Consider the following 19289-nt stretch of genomic DNA (forward strand, 5'->3'; position numbering starts at 1 on the left):
CATTTTTCAGCTTAAATAATGAATGTAGTCCTCTTAATTCTTGCTTCTAAAGCATACGCAAACAGAAATTTCAATGTACAATGATGTTTTTAAAAAAACGGTCAAAATGTGCTCCACTCGGGCTGAAAACGCTGTTGGGGACATTTCATTAATGTTGACTATAAATCATAAACTAAGCATTTTTCAGCTGAAATAATGAATGTAGTCCTCTTAATTCTGGCTTCTAAAGCATACGCAAGCAGAAATTTCAATGTACAATGATGTTTTTAAAAAAAACAGTCAAAATGTGCTCCACTCGGGCTGAAAACGCTGTTGGGGACATTTAATTAATGTTGACTATAAATCAAAAACTAAGCATTTTTCAGCTGAAATAATGAATGTAGTCCTCTTAATTCTTGCTTCTAAAGCATACGCAAGCAGAAATTTCAATGTACAATGATGTTTTTAAAAAAACAGTCAAAATGTGCTCCACTCGGGCTGAAAACGCTTGTTTGGAACATTTCATTAATGTTGACTATAATTCATAAACTAAGCATTTTTCAGCTGAAATAATGAATGTAGTCCTCTTAATTCTTGCTTCTAAAGCATACGCAAGCAGAAATTTCAATGTACAATGATGTTTTTAAAAAAAACAGTCAAAATGTGCTCCACTCGGGCTGAAAACGCTGTTGGGGACATTTCATTAATGTTGACTATAAATCAAAAACTAAGCATTTTTCAGCTGAAATAATGAATGTAGTCCTCTTAATTCTTGCTTCTAAAGCATACGCAAGCAGAAATTTCAATGTACAATGATGTTTTTAAAAAAACAGTCAAAATGTGCTCCACTCGGGCTGAAAACGCTGTTGGGGACATTTCATCAATGTTGACTATAAATCATAAACTAAGCATTTTTCAGCCAAAATAATGAATGTAGTCCTCTTAATTCTTGCTTCTAAAGCATACGCAAGCAGAAATTTCAATGTACAATGATGTTTTTAAAAAAAACAGTCAAAATGTGCTCTACTCGGGCTGAAAACGCTTGTTTGGGACATTACATTAATGTTGACTATAAATCATAAACTAAGCATTTTTCAGCTGAAATAATGAATGTAGTCCTCTTAATTCTTGCTTCTAAAGCATACGCAAACAGAAATTTCAATGTACAATGATGTTTTTAAAAAAACGGTCAAAATGTGCTCCACTCGGGCTGAAAACGCTTGTTTGGGACATTTCATTAATGTTGACTATAAATCATAAACTAAGCATTTTTCAGCCAAAATAATGAATGTAGTCCTCTTAATTCTTGCTTCTAAAGCATACGCAAGCAGAAATTTCAATGTACAATGATGTTTTTAAAAAAACAGTCAAAATGTGCTCCACTCGGGCTGAAAACGCTTGTTTGGGACATTACATTAATGTTGACTATAAATCATAAACTAAGCATTTTTCAGCTGAAATAATGAATGTAGTCCTCTTAATTCTTGCTTCTAAAGCATACGCAAACAGAAATTTCAATGTACAATGATGTTTTTAAAAAAACGGTCAAAATGTGCTCCACTCGGGCTGAAAACGCTTGTTTGGGACATTACATTAATGTTGACTATAAATCATAAACTAAGCATTTTTCAGCTGAAATAATGAATGTAGTCCTCTTAATTCTTGCTTCTAAAGCATACGCAAACAGAAATTTCAATGTACAATGATGTTTTAAAAAAAACGGTCAAAATGTGCTCCACTCGGGCTGAAAACGCTTGTTTGGAACATTTCATTAATGTTGACTATAAATCATAAACTAAGCATTTTTCAGCTGAAATAATGAATGTAGTCCTCTTAATTCTTGCTTCTAAAGCATACGCAAGCAGAAATTTCAATGTACAATGATGTTTTTAAATAAACAGTCAAAATGTGCTCCACTCGGGCTGAAAACGCTGTTGGGGACATTTCATTAATGTTGACTATAAATCAAAAACTAAGCATTTTTCAGCTGAAATAATGAATGTAGTCCTCTTAATTCTTGCTTCTAAAGCATACGCAAGCAGAAATTTCAATGTACAATGATGTTTTTAAAAAAACAGTCAAAATGTGCTCCACTCGGGCTGAAAACGCTGTTGGGGACATTTCATTAATGTTGACTATAAATCAAAAACTAAGCATTTTTCAGCTGAAATAATGAATGTAGTCCTCTTAATTCTTGCTTCTAAAGCATACGCAAACAGAAATTTCAATGTATAATGATGTTTTTAAAAAAACAGTCAAAATGTGCTCCACTCGGGCTGAAAACGCTTGTTTGGAACATTTCATTAATGTTGACTATAATTCATAAACTAAGCATTTTTCAGCTGAAATAATGAATGTAGTCCTCTTAATTCTTGCTTCTAAAGCATACGCAAACAGAAATTTCAATGTACAATGATGTTTTTAAAAAAACGGTCAAAATGTGCTCCACTCGGGCTGAAAACGCTTGTTTGGGACATTACATTAATGTTGACTATAAATCATAAACTAAGCATTTTTCAGCTGAAATAATGAATGTAGTCCTCTTAATTCTTGCTTCTAAAGCATACGCAAACAGAAATTTCAATGTACAATGATGTTTTTAAAAAAACGGTCAAAATGTGCTCCACTCGGGCTGAAAACGCTTGTTTGGAACATTTCATTAATGTTGACTATAAATCATAAACTAAGCATTTTTCAGCTGAAATAATGAATGTAGTCCTCTTAATTCTTGCTTCTAAAGCATACGCAAGCAGAAATTTCAATGTACATTGATGTTTTTAAAAAAAACAGTCAAAATGTGCTCCACTCGGGCTGGAAACGCTGTTGGGGACATTTCATTAATGTTGACTATAAATCATAAACTAAGCATTTTTCAGCTGAAATAATGAATGTAGTCCTCTTAATTCTTGCTTCTAAAGCATACGCAAGCAGAAATTTCAATGTACAATGATGTTTTTAAAAAAACAGTCAAAATGTGCTCCACTCGGGCTGAAAACGCTGTTGGGGACATTTCATCAATGTTGACTATAAATCATAAACTAAGCATTTTTCAGCCAAAATAATGAATGTAGTCCTCTTAATTCTTGCTTCTAAAGCATACGCAAGCAGAAATTTCAATGTACAATGATGTTTTTAAAAAAACGGTCAAAATGTGCTCCACTCGGGCTGAAAACGCTTGTTTGGGACATTTCATTAATGTTGACTATAAATCATAAACTAAGCATTTTTCAGCTGAAATAATGAATGTAGTCCTCTTAATTCTTGCTTCTAAAGCATACGCAAACAGAAATTTCAATGTACAATGATGTTTTTAAAAAAACGGTCAAAATGTGCTCCACTCGGGCTGAAAACGCTTGTTTGGGACATTACATTAATGTTGACTATAAATCAAAAACTAAGCATTTTTCAGCTGAAATAATGAATGTAGTCCTCTTAATTCTTGCTTCTAAAGCATACGCAAGCAGAAATTTCAATGTACAATGATGTTTTTAAAAAAACAGTCAAAATGTGCTCCACTCGGGCTGAAAACGCTGTTGGGGACATTTCATTAATGTTGACTATAAATCAAAAACTAAGCATTTTTCAGCTGAAATAATGAATGTAGTCCTCTTAATTCTTGCTTCTAAAGCATACGCAAGCAGAAATTTCAATGTACAATGATGTTTTTAAAAAAACAGTCAAAATGTGCTCCACTCGGGCTGAAAACGCTGTTGGGGACATTTCATTAATGTTGACTATAAATCATAAACTAAGCATTTTTCAGCTGAAATAATGAATGTAGTCCTCTTAATTCTGGCTTCTAAAGCATACGCAAGCAGAAATTTCAATGTACAATGATGTTTTTAAAAAAACAGTCAAAATGTGCTCCACTCGGGCTGAAAACGCTGTTGGGGACATTTCATTAATGTTGACTATAAATCAAAAACTAAGCATTTTTCAGCTGAAATAATGAATGTAGTCCTCTTAATTCTTGCTTCTAAAGCATACGCAAGCAGAAATTTCAATGTACAATGATGTTTTTAAAAAAAACAGTCAAAATGTGCTCTACTCGGGCTGAAAACGCTTGTTTGGGACATTACATTAATGTTGACTATAAATCATAAACTAAGCATTTTTCAGCTGAAATAATGAATGTAGTCCTCTTAATTCTTGCTTCTAAAGCATACGCAAACAGAAATTTCAATGTACAATGATGTTTTTAAAAAAACGGTCAAAATGTGCTCCACTCGGGCTGAAAACGCTTGTTTGGGACATTTCATTAATGTTGACTATAAATCATAAACTAAGCATTTTTCAGCTGAAATAATGAATGTAGTCCTCTTAATTCTTGCTTCTAAAGCATACGCAAGCAGAAATTTCAATGTACAATGATGTTTTTAAAAAAACAGTCAAAATGTGCTCCACTCGGGCTGAAAACGCTTGTTTGGGACATTACATTAATGTTGACTATAAATCATAAACTAAGCATTTTTCAGCTGAAATAATGAATGTAGTCCTCTTAATTCTTGCTTCTAAAGCATACGCAAACAGAAATTTCAATGTACAATGATGTTTTTAAAAAAACGGTCAAAATGTGCTCCACTCGGGCTGAAAACGCTTGTTTGGGACATTACATTAATGTTGACTATAAATCATAAACTAAGCATTTTTCAGCTGAAATAATGAATGTAGTCCTCTTAATTCTTGCTTCTAAAGCATACGCAAACAGAAATTTCAATGTACAATGATGTTTTAAAAAAAACGGTCAAAATGTGCTCCACTCGGGCTGAAAACGCTTGTTTGGAACATTTCATTAATGTTGACTATAAATCATAAACTAAGCATTTTTCAGCTGAAATAATGAATGTAGTCCTCTTAATTCTTGCTTCTAAAGCATACGCAAGCAGAAATTTCAATGTACAATGATGTTTTTAAATAAACAGTCAAAATGTGCTCCACTCGGGCTGAAAACGCTGTTGGGGACATTTCATTAATGTTGACTATAAATCAAAAACTAAGCATTTTTCAGCTGAAATAATGAATGTAGTCCTCTTAATTCTTGCTTCTAAAGCATACGCAAGCAGAAATTTCAATGTACAATGATGTTTTTAAAAAAACAGTCAAAATGTGCTCCACTCGGGCTGAAAACGCTGTTGGGGACATTTCATTAATGTTGACTATAAATCAAAAACTAAGCATTTTTCAGCTGAAATAATGAATGTAGTCCTCTTAATTCTTGCTTCTAAAGCATACGCAAACAGAAATTTCAATGTACAATGATGTTTTTAAAAAAACAGTCAAAATGTGCTCCACTCGGGCTGAAAACGCTTGTTTGGAACATTTCATTAATGTTGACTATAATTCATAAACTAAGCATTTTTCAGCTGAAATAATGAATGTAGTCCTCTTAATTCTTGCTTCTAAAGCATACGCAAACAGAAATTTCAATGTACAATGATGTTTTTAAAAAAACGGTCAAAATGTGCTCCACTCGGGCTGAAAACGCTTGTTTGGGACATTACATTAATGTTGACTATAAATCATAAACTAAGCATTTTTCAGCTGAAATAATGAATGTAGTCCTCTTAATTCTTGCTTCTAAAGCATACGCAAACAGAAATTTCAATGTACAATGATGTTTTTAAAAAAACGGTCAAAATGTGCTCCACTCGGGCTGAAAACGCTTGTTTGGAACATTTCATTAATGTTGACTATAAATCATAAACTAAGCATTTTTCAGCTGAAATAATGAATGTAGTCCTCTTAATTCTTGCTTCTAAAGCATACGCAAGCAGAAATTTCAATGTACAATGATGTTTTTAAAAAAAACAGTCAAAATGTGCTCCACTCGGGCTGGAAACGCTGTTGGGGACATTTCATTAATGTTGACTATAAATCATAAACTAAGCATTTTTCAGCTGAAATAATGAATGTAGTCCTCTTAATTCTTGCTTCTAAAGCATACGCAAGCAGAAATTTCAATGTACAATGATGTTTTTAAAAAAACAGTCAAAATGTGCTCCACTCGGGCTGAAAACGCTGTTGGGGACATTTCATCAATGTTGACTATAAATCATAAACTAAGCATTTTTCAGCCAAAATAATGAATGTAGTCCTCTTAATTCTTGCTTCTAAAGCATACGCAAGCAGAAATTTCAATGTACAATGATGTTTTTAAAAAAACGGTCAAAATGTGCTCCACTCGGGCTGAAAACGCTTGTTTGGGACATTTCATTAATGTTGACTATAAATCATAAACTAAGCATTTTTCAGCTGAAATAATGAATGTAGTCCTCTTAATTCTTGCTTCTAAAGCATACGCAAACAGAAATTTCAATGTACAATGATGTTTTTAAAAAAACGGTCAAAATGTGCTCCACTCGGGCTGAAAACGCTTGTTTGGGACATTACATTAATGTTGACTATAAATCAAAAACTAAGCATTTTTCAGCTGAAATAATGAATGTAGTCCTCTTAATTCTTGCTTCTAAAGCATACGCAAGCAGAAATTTCAATGTACAATGATGTTTTTAAAAAAACAGTCAAAATGTGCTCCACTCGGGCTGAAAACGCTGTTGGGGACATTTCATTAATGTTGACTATAAATCAAAAACTAAGCATTTTTCAGCTGAAATAATGAATGTAGTCCTCTTAATTCTTGCTTCTAAAGCATACGCAAGCAGAAATTTCAATGTACAATGATGTTTTTAAAAAAACAGTCAAAATGTGCTCCACTCGGGCTGAAAACGCTTGTTTGGAACATTTCATTAATGTTGACTATAATTCATAAACTAAGCATTTTTCAGCTGAAATAATGAATGTAGTCCTCTTAATTCTTGCTTCTAAAGCATACGCAAGCAGAAATTTCAATGTACAATGATGTTTTTAAAAAAAACAGTCAAAATGTGCTCCACTCGGGCTGAAAACGCTGTTGGGGACATTTCATTAATGTTGACTATAAATCAAAAACTAAGCATTTTTCAGCTGAAATAATGAATGTAGTCCTCTTAATTCTTGCTTCTAAAGCATACGCAAGCAGAAATTTCAATGTACAATGATGTTTTTAAAAAAACAGTCAAAATGTGCTCCACTCGGGCTGAAAACGCTGTTGGGGACATTTCATCAATGTTGACTATAAATCATAAACTAAGCATTTTTCAGCCAAAATAATGAATGTAGTCCTCTTAATTCTTGCTTCTAAAGCATACGCAAGCAGAAATTTCAATGTACAATGATGTTTTTAAAAAAAAACAGTCAAAATGTGCTCTACTCGGGCTGAAAACGCTTGTTTGGGACATTACATTAATGTTGACTATAAATCATAAACTAAGCATTTTTCAGCTGAAATAATGAATGTAGTCCTCTTAATTCTTGCTTCTAAAGCATACGCAAACAGAAATTTCAATGTACAATGATGTTTTTAAAAAAACGGTCAAAATGTGCTCCACTCGGGCTGAAAACGCTTGTTTGGGACATTTCATTAATGTTGACTATAAATCATAAACTAAGCATTTTTCAGCTGAAATAATGAATGTAGTCCTCTTAATTCTTGCTTCTAAAGCATACGCAAGCAGAAATTTCAATGTACAATGATGTTTTTAAAAAAACAGTCAAAATGTGCTCCACTCGGGCTGAAAACGCTGTTGGGGACATTTCATCAATGTTGACTATAAATCATAAACTAAGCATTTTTCAGCCAAAATAATGAATGTAGTCCTCTTAATTCTTGCTTCTAAAGCATACGCAAGCAGAAATTTCAATGTACAATGATGTTTTTAAAAAAACGGTCAAAATGTGCTCCACTCGGGCTGAAAACGCTTGTTTGGGACATTTCATTAATGTTGACTATAAATCATAAACTAAGCATTTTTCAGCTGAAATAATGAATGTAGTCCTCTTAATTCTTGCTTCTAAAGCATACGCAAACAGAAATTTCAATGTACAATGATGTTTTTAAAAAAACGGTCAAAATGTGCTCCACTCGGGCTGAAAACGCTTGTTTGGGACATTACATTAATGTTGACTATAAATCAAAAACTAAGCATTTTTCAGCTGAAATAATGAATGTAGTCCTCTTAATTCTTGCTTCTAAAGCATACGCAAGCAGAAATTTCAATGTACAATGATGTTTTTAAAAAAACAGTCAAAATGTGCTCCACTCGGGCTGAAAACGCTGTTGGGGACATTTCATTAATGTTGACTATAAATCAAAAACTAAGCATTTTTCAGCTGAAATAATGAATGTAGTCCTCTTAATTCTTGCTTCTAAAGCATACGCAAGCAGAAATTTCAATGTACAATGATGTTTTTAAAAAAACAGTCAAAATGTGCTCCACTCGGGCTGAAAACGCTGTTGGGGACATTTCATTAATGTTGACTATAAATCATAAACTAAGCATTTTTCAGCTGAAATAATGAATGTAGTCCTCTTAATTCTGGCTTCTAAAGCATACGCAAGCAGAAATTTCAATGTACAATGATGTTTTTAAAAAAACAGTCAAAATGTGCTCCACTCGGGCTGAAAACGCTGTTGGGGACATTTCATTAATGTTGACTATAAATCAAAAACTAAGCATTTTTCAGCTGAAATAATGAATGTAGTCCTCTTAATTCTTGCTTCTAAAGCATACGCAAGCAGAAATTTCAATGTACAATGATGTTTTTAAAAAAACAGTCAAAATGTGCTCCACTCGGGCTGAAAACGCTGTTGGGGACATTTCATCAATGTTGACTATAAATCATAAACTAAGCATTTTTCAGCCAAAATAATGAATGTAGTCCTCTTAATTCTTGCTTCTAAAGCATACGCAAGCAGAAATTTCAATGTACAATGATGTTTTTAAAAAAAACAGTCAAAATGTGCTCTACTCGGGCTGAAAACGCTTGTTTGGGACATTACATTAATGTTGACTATAAATCATAAACTAAGCATTTTTCAGCTGAAATAATGAATGTAGTCCTCTTAATTCTTGCTTCTAAAGCATACGCAAGCAGAAATTTCAATGTACAATGATGTTTTTAAAAAAACAGTCAAAATGTGCTCCACTCGGGCTGAAAACGCTGTTGGGGACATTTCATTAATGTTGACTATAAATCAAAAACTAAGCATTTTTCAGCTGAAATAATGAATGTAGTCCTCTTAATTCTTGCTTCTAAAGCATACGCAAGCAGAAATTTCAATGTACAATGATGTTTTTAAAAAAACAGTCAAAATGTGCTCCACTCGGGCTGAAAACGCTGTTGGGGACATTTCATCAATGTTGACTATAAATCATAAACTAAGCATTTTTCAGCCAAAATAATGAATGTAGTCCTCTTAATTCTTGCTTCTAAAGCATACGCAAGCAGAAATTTCAATGTACAATGATGTTTTTAAAAAAAACAGTCAAAATGTGCTCTACTCGGGCTGAAAACGCTTGTTTGGGACATTACATTAATGTTGACTATAAATCATAAACTAAGCATTTTTCAGCTGAAATAATGAATGTAGTCCTCTTAATTCTTGCTTCTAAAGCATACGCAAGCAGAAATTTCAATGTACAATGATGTTTTTAAAAAAACAGTCAAAATGTGCTCCACTCGGGCTGAAAACGCTGTTGGGGACATTTCATTAATGTTGACTATAAATCAAAAACTAAGCATTTTTCAGCTGAAATAATGAATGTAGTCCTCTTAATTCTTGCTTCTAAAGCATACGCAAGCAGAAATTTCAATGTACAATGATGTTTTTAAAAAAACAGTCAAAATGTGCTCCACTCGGGCTGAAAACGCTGTTGGGGACATTTCATCAATGTTGACTATAAATCATAAACTAAGCATTTTTCAGCCAAAATAATGAATGTAGTCCTCTTAATTCTTGCTTCTAAAGCATACGCAAGCAGAAATTTCAATGTACAATGATGTTTTTAAAAAAAACAGTCAAAATGTGCTCTACTCGGGCTGAAAACGCTTGTTTGGGACATTACATTAATGTTGACTATAAATCATAAACTAAGCATTTTTCAGCTGAAATAATGAATGTAGTCCTCTTAATTCTTGCTTCTAAAGCATACGCAAACAGAAATTTCAATGTACAATGATGTTTTTAAAAAAACGGTCAAAATGTGCTCCACTCGGGCTGAAAACGCTTGTTTGGGACATTTCATTAATGTTGACTATAAATCATAAACTAAGCATTTTTCAGCTGAAATAATGAATGTAGTCCTCTTAATTCTTGCTTCTAAAGCATACGCAAGCAGAAATTTCAATGTACAATGATGTTTTTAAAAAAACAGTCAAAATGTGCTCCACTCGGGCTGAAAACGCTGTTGGGGACATTTCATCAATGTTGACTATAAATCATAAACTAAGCATTTTTCAGCCAAAATAATGAATGTAGTCCTCTTAATTCTTGCTTCTAAAGCATACGCAAGCAGAAATTTCAATGTACAATGATGTTTTTAAAAAAACGGTCAAAATGTGCTCCACTCGGGCTGAAAACGCTTGTTTGGGACATTTCATTAATGTTGACTATAAATCATAAACTAAGCATTTTTCAGCTGAAATAATGAATGTAGTCCTCTTAATTCTTGCTTCTAAAGCATACGCAAACAGAAATTTCAATGTACAATGATGTTTTTAAAAAAACGGTCAAAATGTGCTCCACTCGGGCTGAAAACGCTTGTTTGGGACATTACATTAATGTTGACTATAAATCAAAAACTAAGCATTTTTCAGCTGAAATAATGAATGTAGTCCTCTTAATTCTTGCTTCTAAAGCATACGCAAGCAGAAATTTCAATGTACAATGATGTTTTTAAAAAAAAAGTCAAAATGTGCTCCACTCGGGCTGAAAACGCTTGTTTGGGACATTACATTAATGTTGACTATAAATCATAAACTAAGCATTTTTCAGCTGAAATAATGAATGTAGTCCTCTTAATTCTTGCTTCTAAAGCATACGCAAACAGAAATTTCAATGTACAATGATGTTTTTAAAAAAACAGTCAAAATGTGCTCCACTCGGGCTGAAAACGCTTGTTTGGGACATTTCATTAATGTTGACTATAAATCATAAACTAAGCATTTTTCAGCTGAAATAATGAATGTAGTCCTCTTAATTCTTGCTTCTAAAGCATACGCAAACAGAAATTTCAATGTACAATGATGTTTTTAAAAAAACGGTCAAAATGTGCTCCACTCGGGCTGAAAACGCTTGTTTGGGACATTACATTAATGTTGACTATAAATCAAAAACTAAGCATTTTTCAGCTGAAATAATGAATGTAGTCCTCTTAATTCTTGCTTCTAAAGCATACGCAAGCAGAAATTTCAATGTACAATGATGTTTTTAAAAAAACAGTCAAAATGTGCTCCACTCGGGCTGAAAACGCTGTTGGGGACATTTCATTAATGTTGACTATAAATCATAAACTAAGCATTTTTCAGCTGAAATAATGAATGTAGTCCTCTTAATTCTTGCTTCTAAAGCATACGCAAGCAGAAATTTCAATGTACAATGATGTTTTTAAAAAAACGGTCAAAATGTGCTCCACTCGGGCTGAAAACGCTTGTTTGGGACATTTCATTAATGTTGACTATAAATCATAAACTAAGCATTTTTCAGCTGAAATAATGAATGTAGTCCTCTTAATTCTTGCTTCTAAAGCATACGCAAACAGAAATTTCAATGTACAATGATGTTTTTAAAAAAACGGTCAAAATGTGCTCCACTCGGGCTGAAAACGCTTGTTTGGGCCATTACATTAATGTTGACTATAAATCAAAAACTAAGCATTTTTCAGCTGAAATAATGAATGTAGTCCTCTTAATTCTTGCTTCTAAAGCATACGCAAGCAGAAATTTCAATGTACAATGATGTTTTTAAAAAAACGGTCAAAATGTGCTCCACTCGGGCTGAAAACGCTTGTTTGGGACATTTCATTAATGTTGACTATAAATCATAAACTAAGCATTTTTCAGCTGAAATAATGAATGTAGTCCTCTTAATTCTTGCTTCTAAAGCATACGCAAACAGAAATTTCAATGTACAATGATGTTTTTAAAAAAACGGTCAAAATGTGCTCCACTCGGGCTGAAAACGCTTGTTTGGGACATTACATTAATGTTGACTATAAATCAAAAACTAAGCATTTTTCAGCTGAAATAATGAATGTAGTCCTCTTAATTCTTGCTTCTAAAGCATACGCAAGCAGAAATTTCAATGTACAATGATGTTTTTAAAAAAACAGTCAAAATGTGCTCCACTCGGGCTGAAAACGCTGTTGGGGACATTTCATTAATGTTGACTATAAATCATAAACTAAGCATTTTTCAGCTGAAATAATGAATGTAGTCCTCTTAATTCTTGCTTCTAAAGCATACGCAAGCAGAAATTTCAATGTACAATGATGTTTTTAAAAAAACGGTCAAAATGTGCTCCACTCGGGCTGAAAACGCTTGTTTGGGACATTTCATTAATGTTGACTATAAATCATAAACTAAGCATTTTTCAGCTGAAATAATGAATGTAGTCCTCTTAATTCTTGCTTCTAAAGCATACGCAAACAGAAATTTCAATGTACAATGATGTTTTTAAAAAAACGGTCAAAATGTGCTCCACTCGGGCTGAAAACGCTTGTTTGGGCCATTACATTAATGTTGACTATAAATCAAAAACTAAGCATTTTTCAGCTGAAATAATGAATGTAGTCCTCTTAATTCTTGCTTCTAAAGCATACGCAAGCAGAAATTTCAATGTACAATGATGTTTTTAAAAAAACAGTCAAAATGTGCTCCACTCGGGCTGAAAACGCTGTTGGGGACATTTCATTAATGTTGACTATAAATCATAAACTAAGCATTTTTCAGCTGAAATAATGAATGTAGTCCTCTTAATTCTGGCTTCTAAAGCATACGCAAGCAGAAATTTCAATGTACAATGATGTTTTTAAAAAAACAGTCAAAATGTGCTCCACTCGGGCTGAAAACGCTTGTTTGGGACATTACATTAATGGTGACTATAAATCATAAACTAAGCATTTTTCAGCTTAAATAATGAATGTAGTCCTCTTAATTCTTGCTTCTAAAGCATACGCAAACAGAAATTTCAATGTACAATGATGTTTTTAAAAAAACAGTCAAAATGTGCTCCACTCGGGCTGAAAACGCTTGTTTGGAACATTTCATTAATGTTGACTATAATTCATAAACTAAGCATTTTTCAGCTGAAATAATGAATGTAGTCCTCTTAATTCTTGCTTCTAAAGCATACGCAAGCAGAAATTTCAATGTACAATGATGTTTTTAAAAAAAACAGTCAAAATGTGCTCCACTCGGGCTGAAAACGCTGTTGGGGACATTTCATTAATGTTGACTATAAATCAAAAACTAAGCATTTTTCAGCTGAAATAATGAATGTAGTCCTCTTAATTCTTGCTTCTAAAGCATACGCAAGCAGAAATTTCAATGTACAATGATGTTTTTAAAAAAACAGTCAAAATGTGCTCCACTCGGGCTGAAAACGCTGTTGGGGACATTTCATCAATGTTGACTATAAATCATAAACTAAGCATTTTTCAGCCAAAATAATGAATGTAGTCCTCTTAATTCTTGCTTCTAAAGCATACGCAAGCAGAAATTTCAATGTACAATGATGTTTTTAAAAAAAACAGTCAAAATGTGCTCTACTCGGGCTGAAAACGCTTGTTTGGGACATTACATTAATGTTGACTATAAATCATAAACTAAGCATTTTTCAGCTGAAATAATGAATGTAGTCCTCTTAATTCTTGCTTCTAAAGCATACGCAAACAGAAATTTCAATGTACAATGATGTTTTTAAAAAAACGGTCAAAATGTGCTCCACTCGGGCTGAAAACGCTTGTTTGGGACATTTCATTAATGTTGACTATAAATCATAAACTAAGCATTTTTCAGCTGAAATAATGAATGTAGTCCTCTTAATTCTTGCTTCTAAAGCATACGCAAGCAGAAATTTCAATGTACAATGATGTTTTTAAAAAAACAGTCAAAATGTGCTCCACTCGGGCTGAAAACGCTGTTGGGGACATTTCATCAATGTTGACTATAAATCATAAACTAAGCATTTTTCAGCCAAAATAATGAATGTAGTCCTCTTAATTCTTGCTTCTAAAGCATACGCAAGCAGAAATTTCAATGTACAATGATGTTTTTAAAAAAACGGTCAAAATGTGCTCCACTCGGGCTGAAAACGCTTGTTTGGGACATTTCATTAATGTTGACTATAAATCATAAACTAAGCATTTTTCAGCTGAAATAATGAATGTAGTCCTCTTAATTCTGGCTTCTAAAGCATACGCAAGCAGAAATTTCAATGTACAATGATGTTTTTAAAAAAACAGTCAAAATGTGCTCCACTCGGGCTGAAAACGCTTGTTTGGGACATTACATTAATGGTGACTATAAATCATAAACTAAGCATTTTTCAGCTTAAATAATGAATGTAGTCCTCTTAATTCTTGCTTCTAAAGCATACGCAAACAGAAATTTCAATGTACAATGATGTTTTTAAAAAAAAAGTCAAAATGTGCTCCACTCGGGCTGAAAACGCTTGTTTGGAACATTTCATTAATGTTGACTATAATTCATAAACTAAGCATTTTTCAGCTGAAATAATGAATGTAGTCCTCTTAATTCTTGCTTCTAAAGCATACGCAAGCAGAAATTTCAATGTACAATGATGTTTTTAAAAAAAACAGTCAAAATGTGCTCCACTCGGGCTGAAAACGCTGTTGGGGACATTTCATTAATGTTGACTATAAATCAAAAACTAAGCATTTTTCAGCTGAAATAATGAATGTAGTCCTCTTAATTCTTGCTTCTAAAGCATACGCAAGCAGAAATTTCAATGTACAATGATGTTTTTAAAAAAACAGTCAAAATGTGCTCCACTCGGGCTGAAAACGCTTGTTTGGGACATTACATTAATGTTGACTATAAATCATAAACTAAGCATTTTTCAGCTGAAATAATGAATGTAGTCCTCTTAATTCTTGCTTCTAAAGCATACGCAAACAGAAATTTCAATGTACAATGATGTTTTTAAAAAAACGGTCAAAATGTGCTCCACTCGGGCTGAAAACGCTTGTTTGGGACATTACATTAATGTTGACTATAAATCATAAACTAAGCATTTTTCAGCTGAAATAATGAATGTAGTCCTCTTAATTCTTGCTTCTAAAGCATACGCAAACAGAAATTTCAATGTACAATGATGTTTTTAAAAAAACAGTCAAAATGTGCTCCACTCGGGCTGAAAACGCTGTTGGGGACATTTCATTAATGTTGACTATAAATCATAAACTAAGCATTTTTCAGCTGAAATAATGAATGTAGTCCTCTTAATTCTTGCTTCTAAAGCATACGCAAACAGAAATTTCAATGTACAATGATGTTTTTAAAAAAACAGTCAAAATGTGCTCCACTCGGGCTGAAAACGCTGTTGGGGACATTTCATTAATGTTGACTATAAATCAAAAACTAAGCATTTTTCAGCTGAAATAATGAATGTAGTCCTCTTAATTCTTGCTTCTAAAGCATACGCAAGCAGAAATTTCAATGTACAATGATGTTTTTAAAAAAACAGTCAAAATGTGCTCCACTCGGGCTGAAAACGCTGTTGGGGACATTTCATTAATGTTGACTATAAATCATAAACTAAGCATTTTTCAGCTGAAATAATGAATGTAGTCCTCTTAATTCTGGCTTCTAAAGCATACGCAAGCAGAAATTTCAATGTACAATGATGTTTTTAAAAAAACAGTCAAAATGTGCTCCACTCGGGCTGAAAACGCTTGTTTGGGACATTACATTAATGGTGACTATAAATCATAAACTAAGCATTTTTCAGCTTAAATAATGAATGTAGTCCTCTTAATTCTTGCTTCTAAAGCATACGCAAACAGAAATTTCAATGTACAATGATGTTTTTAAAAAAACAGTCAAAATGTGCTCCACTCGGGCTGAAAACGCTTGTTTGGAACATTTCATTAATGTTGACTATAATTCATAAACTAAGCATTTTTCAGCTGAAATAATGAATGTAGTCCTCTTAATTCTTGCTTCTAAAGCATACGCAAGCAGAAATTTCAATGTACAATGATGTTTTTAAAAAAAACAGTCAAAATGTGCTCCACTCGGGCTGAAAACGCTGTTGGGGACATTTCATTAATGTTGACTATAAATCAAAAACTAAGCATTTTTCAGCTGAAATAATGAATGTAGTCCTCTTAATTCTTGCTTCTAAAGCATACGCAAGCAGAAATTTCAATGTACAATGATGTTTTTAAAAAAACAGTCAAAATGTGCTCCACTCGGGCTGAAAACGCTTGTTTGGGACATTACATTAATGTTGACTATAAATCATAAACTAAGCATTTTTCAGCTGAAATAATGAATGTAGTCCTCTTAATTCTTGCTTCTAAAGCATACGCAAACAGAAATTTCAATGTACAATGATGTTTTTAAAAAAACGGTCAAAATGTGCTCACTCGGGCTGAAAACGCTTGTTTGGGACATTTCATTAATGTTGACTATAAATCATAAACTAAGCATTTTTCAGCTGAAATAATGAATGTAGTCCTCTTAATTCTTGCTTCTAAAGCATACGCAAACAGAAATTTCAATGTACAATGATGTTTTTAAAAAAACGGTCAAAATGTGCTCCACTCGGGCTGAAAACGCTTGTTTGGAACATTTAATTAATGTTGACTATAAATCATAAACTAAGCATTTTTCAGCTGAAATAATGAATGTAGTCCTCTTAATTCTTGCTTCTAAAGCATACGCAAGCAGAAATTTCAATGTACAATGATGTTTTTAAAAAAACAGTCAAAATGTGCTCCACTCGGGCTGAAAACGCTGTTGGGGACATTTCATTAATGTTGACTATAAATCAAAAACTAAGCATTTTTCAGCTGAAATAATGAATGTAGTCCTCTTAATTCTTGCTTCTAAAGCATACGCAAGCAGAAATTTCAATGTACAATGATGTTTTTAAAAAAACAGTCAAAATGTGCTCCACTCGGGCTGAAAACGCTGTTGGGGACATTTCATTAATGTTGACTATAAATCAAAAACTAAGCATTTTTCAGCTGAAATAATGAATGTAGTCCTCTTAATTCTGGCTTCTAAAGCATACGCAAGCAGAAATTTCAATGTACAATGATGTTTTTAAAAAAACAGTCAAAATGTGCTCCACTCGGGCTGAAAACGCTTGTTTGGGACATTACATTAATGGTGACTATAAATCATAAACTAAGCATTTTTCAGCTTAAATAATGAATGTAGTCCTCTTAATTCTTGCTTCTAAAGCATACGCAAACAGAAATTTCAATGTACAATGATGTTTTTAAAAAAACGGTCAAAATGTGCTCCACTCGGGCTGAAAACGCTTGTTTGGAACATTTCATTAATGTTGACTATAAATCATAAACTAAGCATTTTTCAGCTGAAATAATGAATGTAGTCCTCTTAATTCTTGCTTCTAAAGCATACGCAAGCAGAAATTTCAATGTACAATGATTTTTTTAAAAAAACAGTCAAAATGTGCTCCACTCGGGCTGAAAACGCTGTTGGGGACATTTCATTAATGTTGACTATAAATCAAAAACTAAGCATTTTTCAGCTGAAATAATGAATGTAGTCCTCTTAATTCTTGCTTCTAAAGCATACGCAAGCAGAAATTTCAATGTACAATGATGTTTTTAAAAAAACAGTCAAAATGTGCTCCACTCGGGCTGAAAACGCTTGTTGGGGACATTACATTAATGTTGACTATAAATCATAAACTAAGCATTTTTCAGCTGAAATAATGAATGTAGTCCTCTTAATTCTTGCTTCTAAAGCATACGCAAACAGAAATTTCAATGTACAATGATGTTTTTAAAAAAACGGTCAAAATGTGCTCCACTCGGGCTGAAAACGCTTGTTTGGAACATTTCATTAATGTTGACTATAATTCATAAACTAAGCATTTTTCAGCTGAAATAATGAATGTAGTCCTCTTAATTCTTGCTTCTAAAGCATACGCAAGCAGAAATTTCAATGTACAATGATGTTTTTAAAAAAAACAGTCAAAATGTGCTCCACTCGGGCTGAAAACGCTGTTGGGGACATTTCATTAATGTTGACTATAAATCAAAAACTAAGCATTTTTCAGCTGAAATAATGAATGTAGTCCTCTTAATTCTTGCTTCTAAAGCATACGCAAGCAGAAATTTCAATGTACAATGATGTTTTTAAAAAAACAGTCAAAATGTGCTCCACTCGGGCTGAAAACGCTGTTGGGGACATTTCATCAATGTTGACTATAAATCATAAACTAAGCATTTTTCAGCCGAAATAATGAATGTAGTCCTCTTAATTCTTGCTTCTAAAGCATACGCAAACAGAAATTTCAATGTACAATGATGTTTTTAAAAAAACGGTCAAAATGTGCTCCACTCGGGCTGAAAACGCTTGTTTGGAACATTTCATTAATGTTGACTATAATTCATAAACTAAGCATTTTTCAGCTGAAATAATGAATGTAGTCCTCTTAATTCTTGCTTCTAAAGCATACGCAAGCAGAAATTTCAATGTACAATGATGTTTTTAAAAAAAACAGTCAAAATGTGCTCCACTCGGGCTGAAAACGCTGTTGGGGACATTTCATTAATGTTGACTATAAATAAAAAACTAAGCATTTTTCAGCTGAAATAATGAATGTAGTCCTCTTAATTCTTGCTTCTAAAGCATACGCAAGCAGAAATTTCAATGTACAATGATGTTTTTAAAAAAACAGTCAAAATGTGCTCCACTCGGGCTGAAAACGCTGTTGGGGACATTTCATTAATGTTGACTATAAATCAAAAACTAAGCATTTTTCAGCTGAAATAATGAATGTAGTCCTCTTAATTCTTGCTTCTAAAGCATACGCAAGCAGAAATTTCAATGTACAATGATGTTTTTAAAAAAACGGTCAAAATGTGCTCCACTCGGGCTGAAAACGCTTGTTTGGGACATTTCATTAATGTTGACTATAAATCATAAACTAAGCATTTTTCAGCTGAAATAATGAATGTAGTCCTCTTAATTCTTGCTTCTAAAGCATACGCAAACAGAAATTTCAATGTACAATGATGTTTTTAAAAAAACGGTCAAAATGTGCTCCACTCGGGCTGAAAACGCTTGTTTGGGACATTACATTAATGTTGACTATAAATCAAAAACTAAGCATTTTTCAGCTGAAATAATGAATGTAGTCCTCTTAATTCTTGCTTCTAAAGCATACGCAAGCAGAAATTTCAATGTACAATGATGTTTTTAAA

Source organism: Hippichthys cyanospilos, unplaced genomic scaffold (assembly GCF_059441005.1).
Source record: "Hippichthys cyanospilos isolate Australia breed blue-spotted pipefish unplaced genomic scaffold, RoL_Hcya_1.0 HiC_scaffold_35, whole genome shotgun sequence".
Lineage (NCBI taxonomy): Eukaryota > Metazoa > Chordata > Actinopteri > Syngnathiformes > Syngnathidae > Hippichthys > Hippichthys cyanospilos.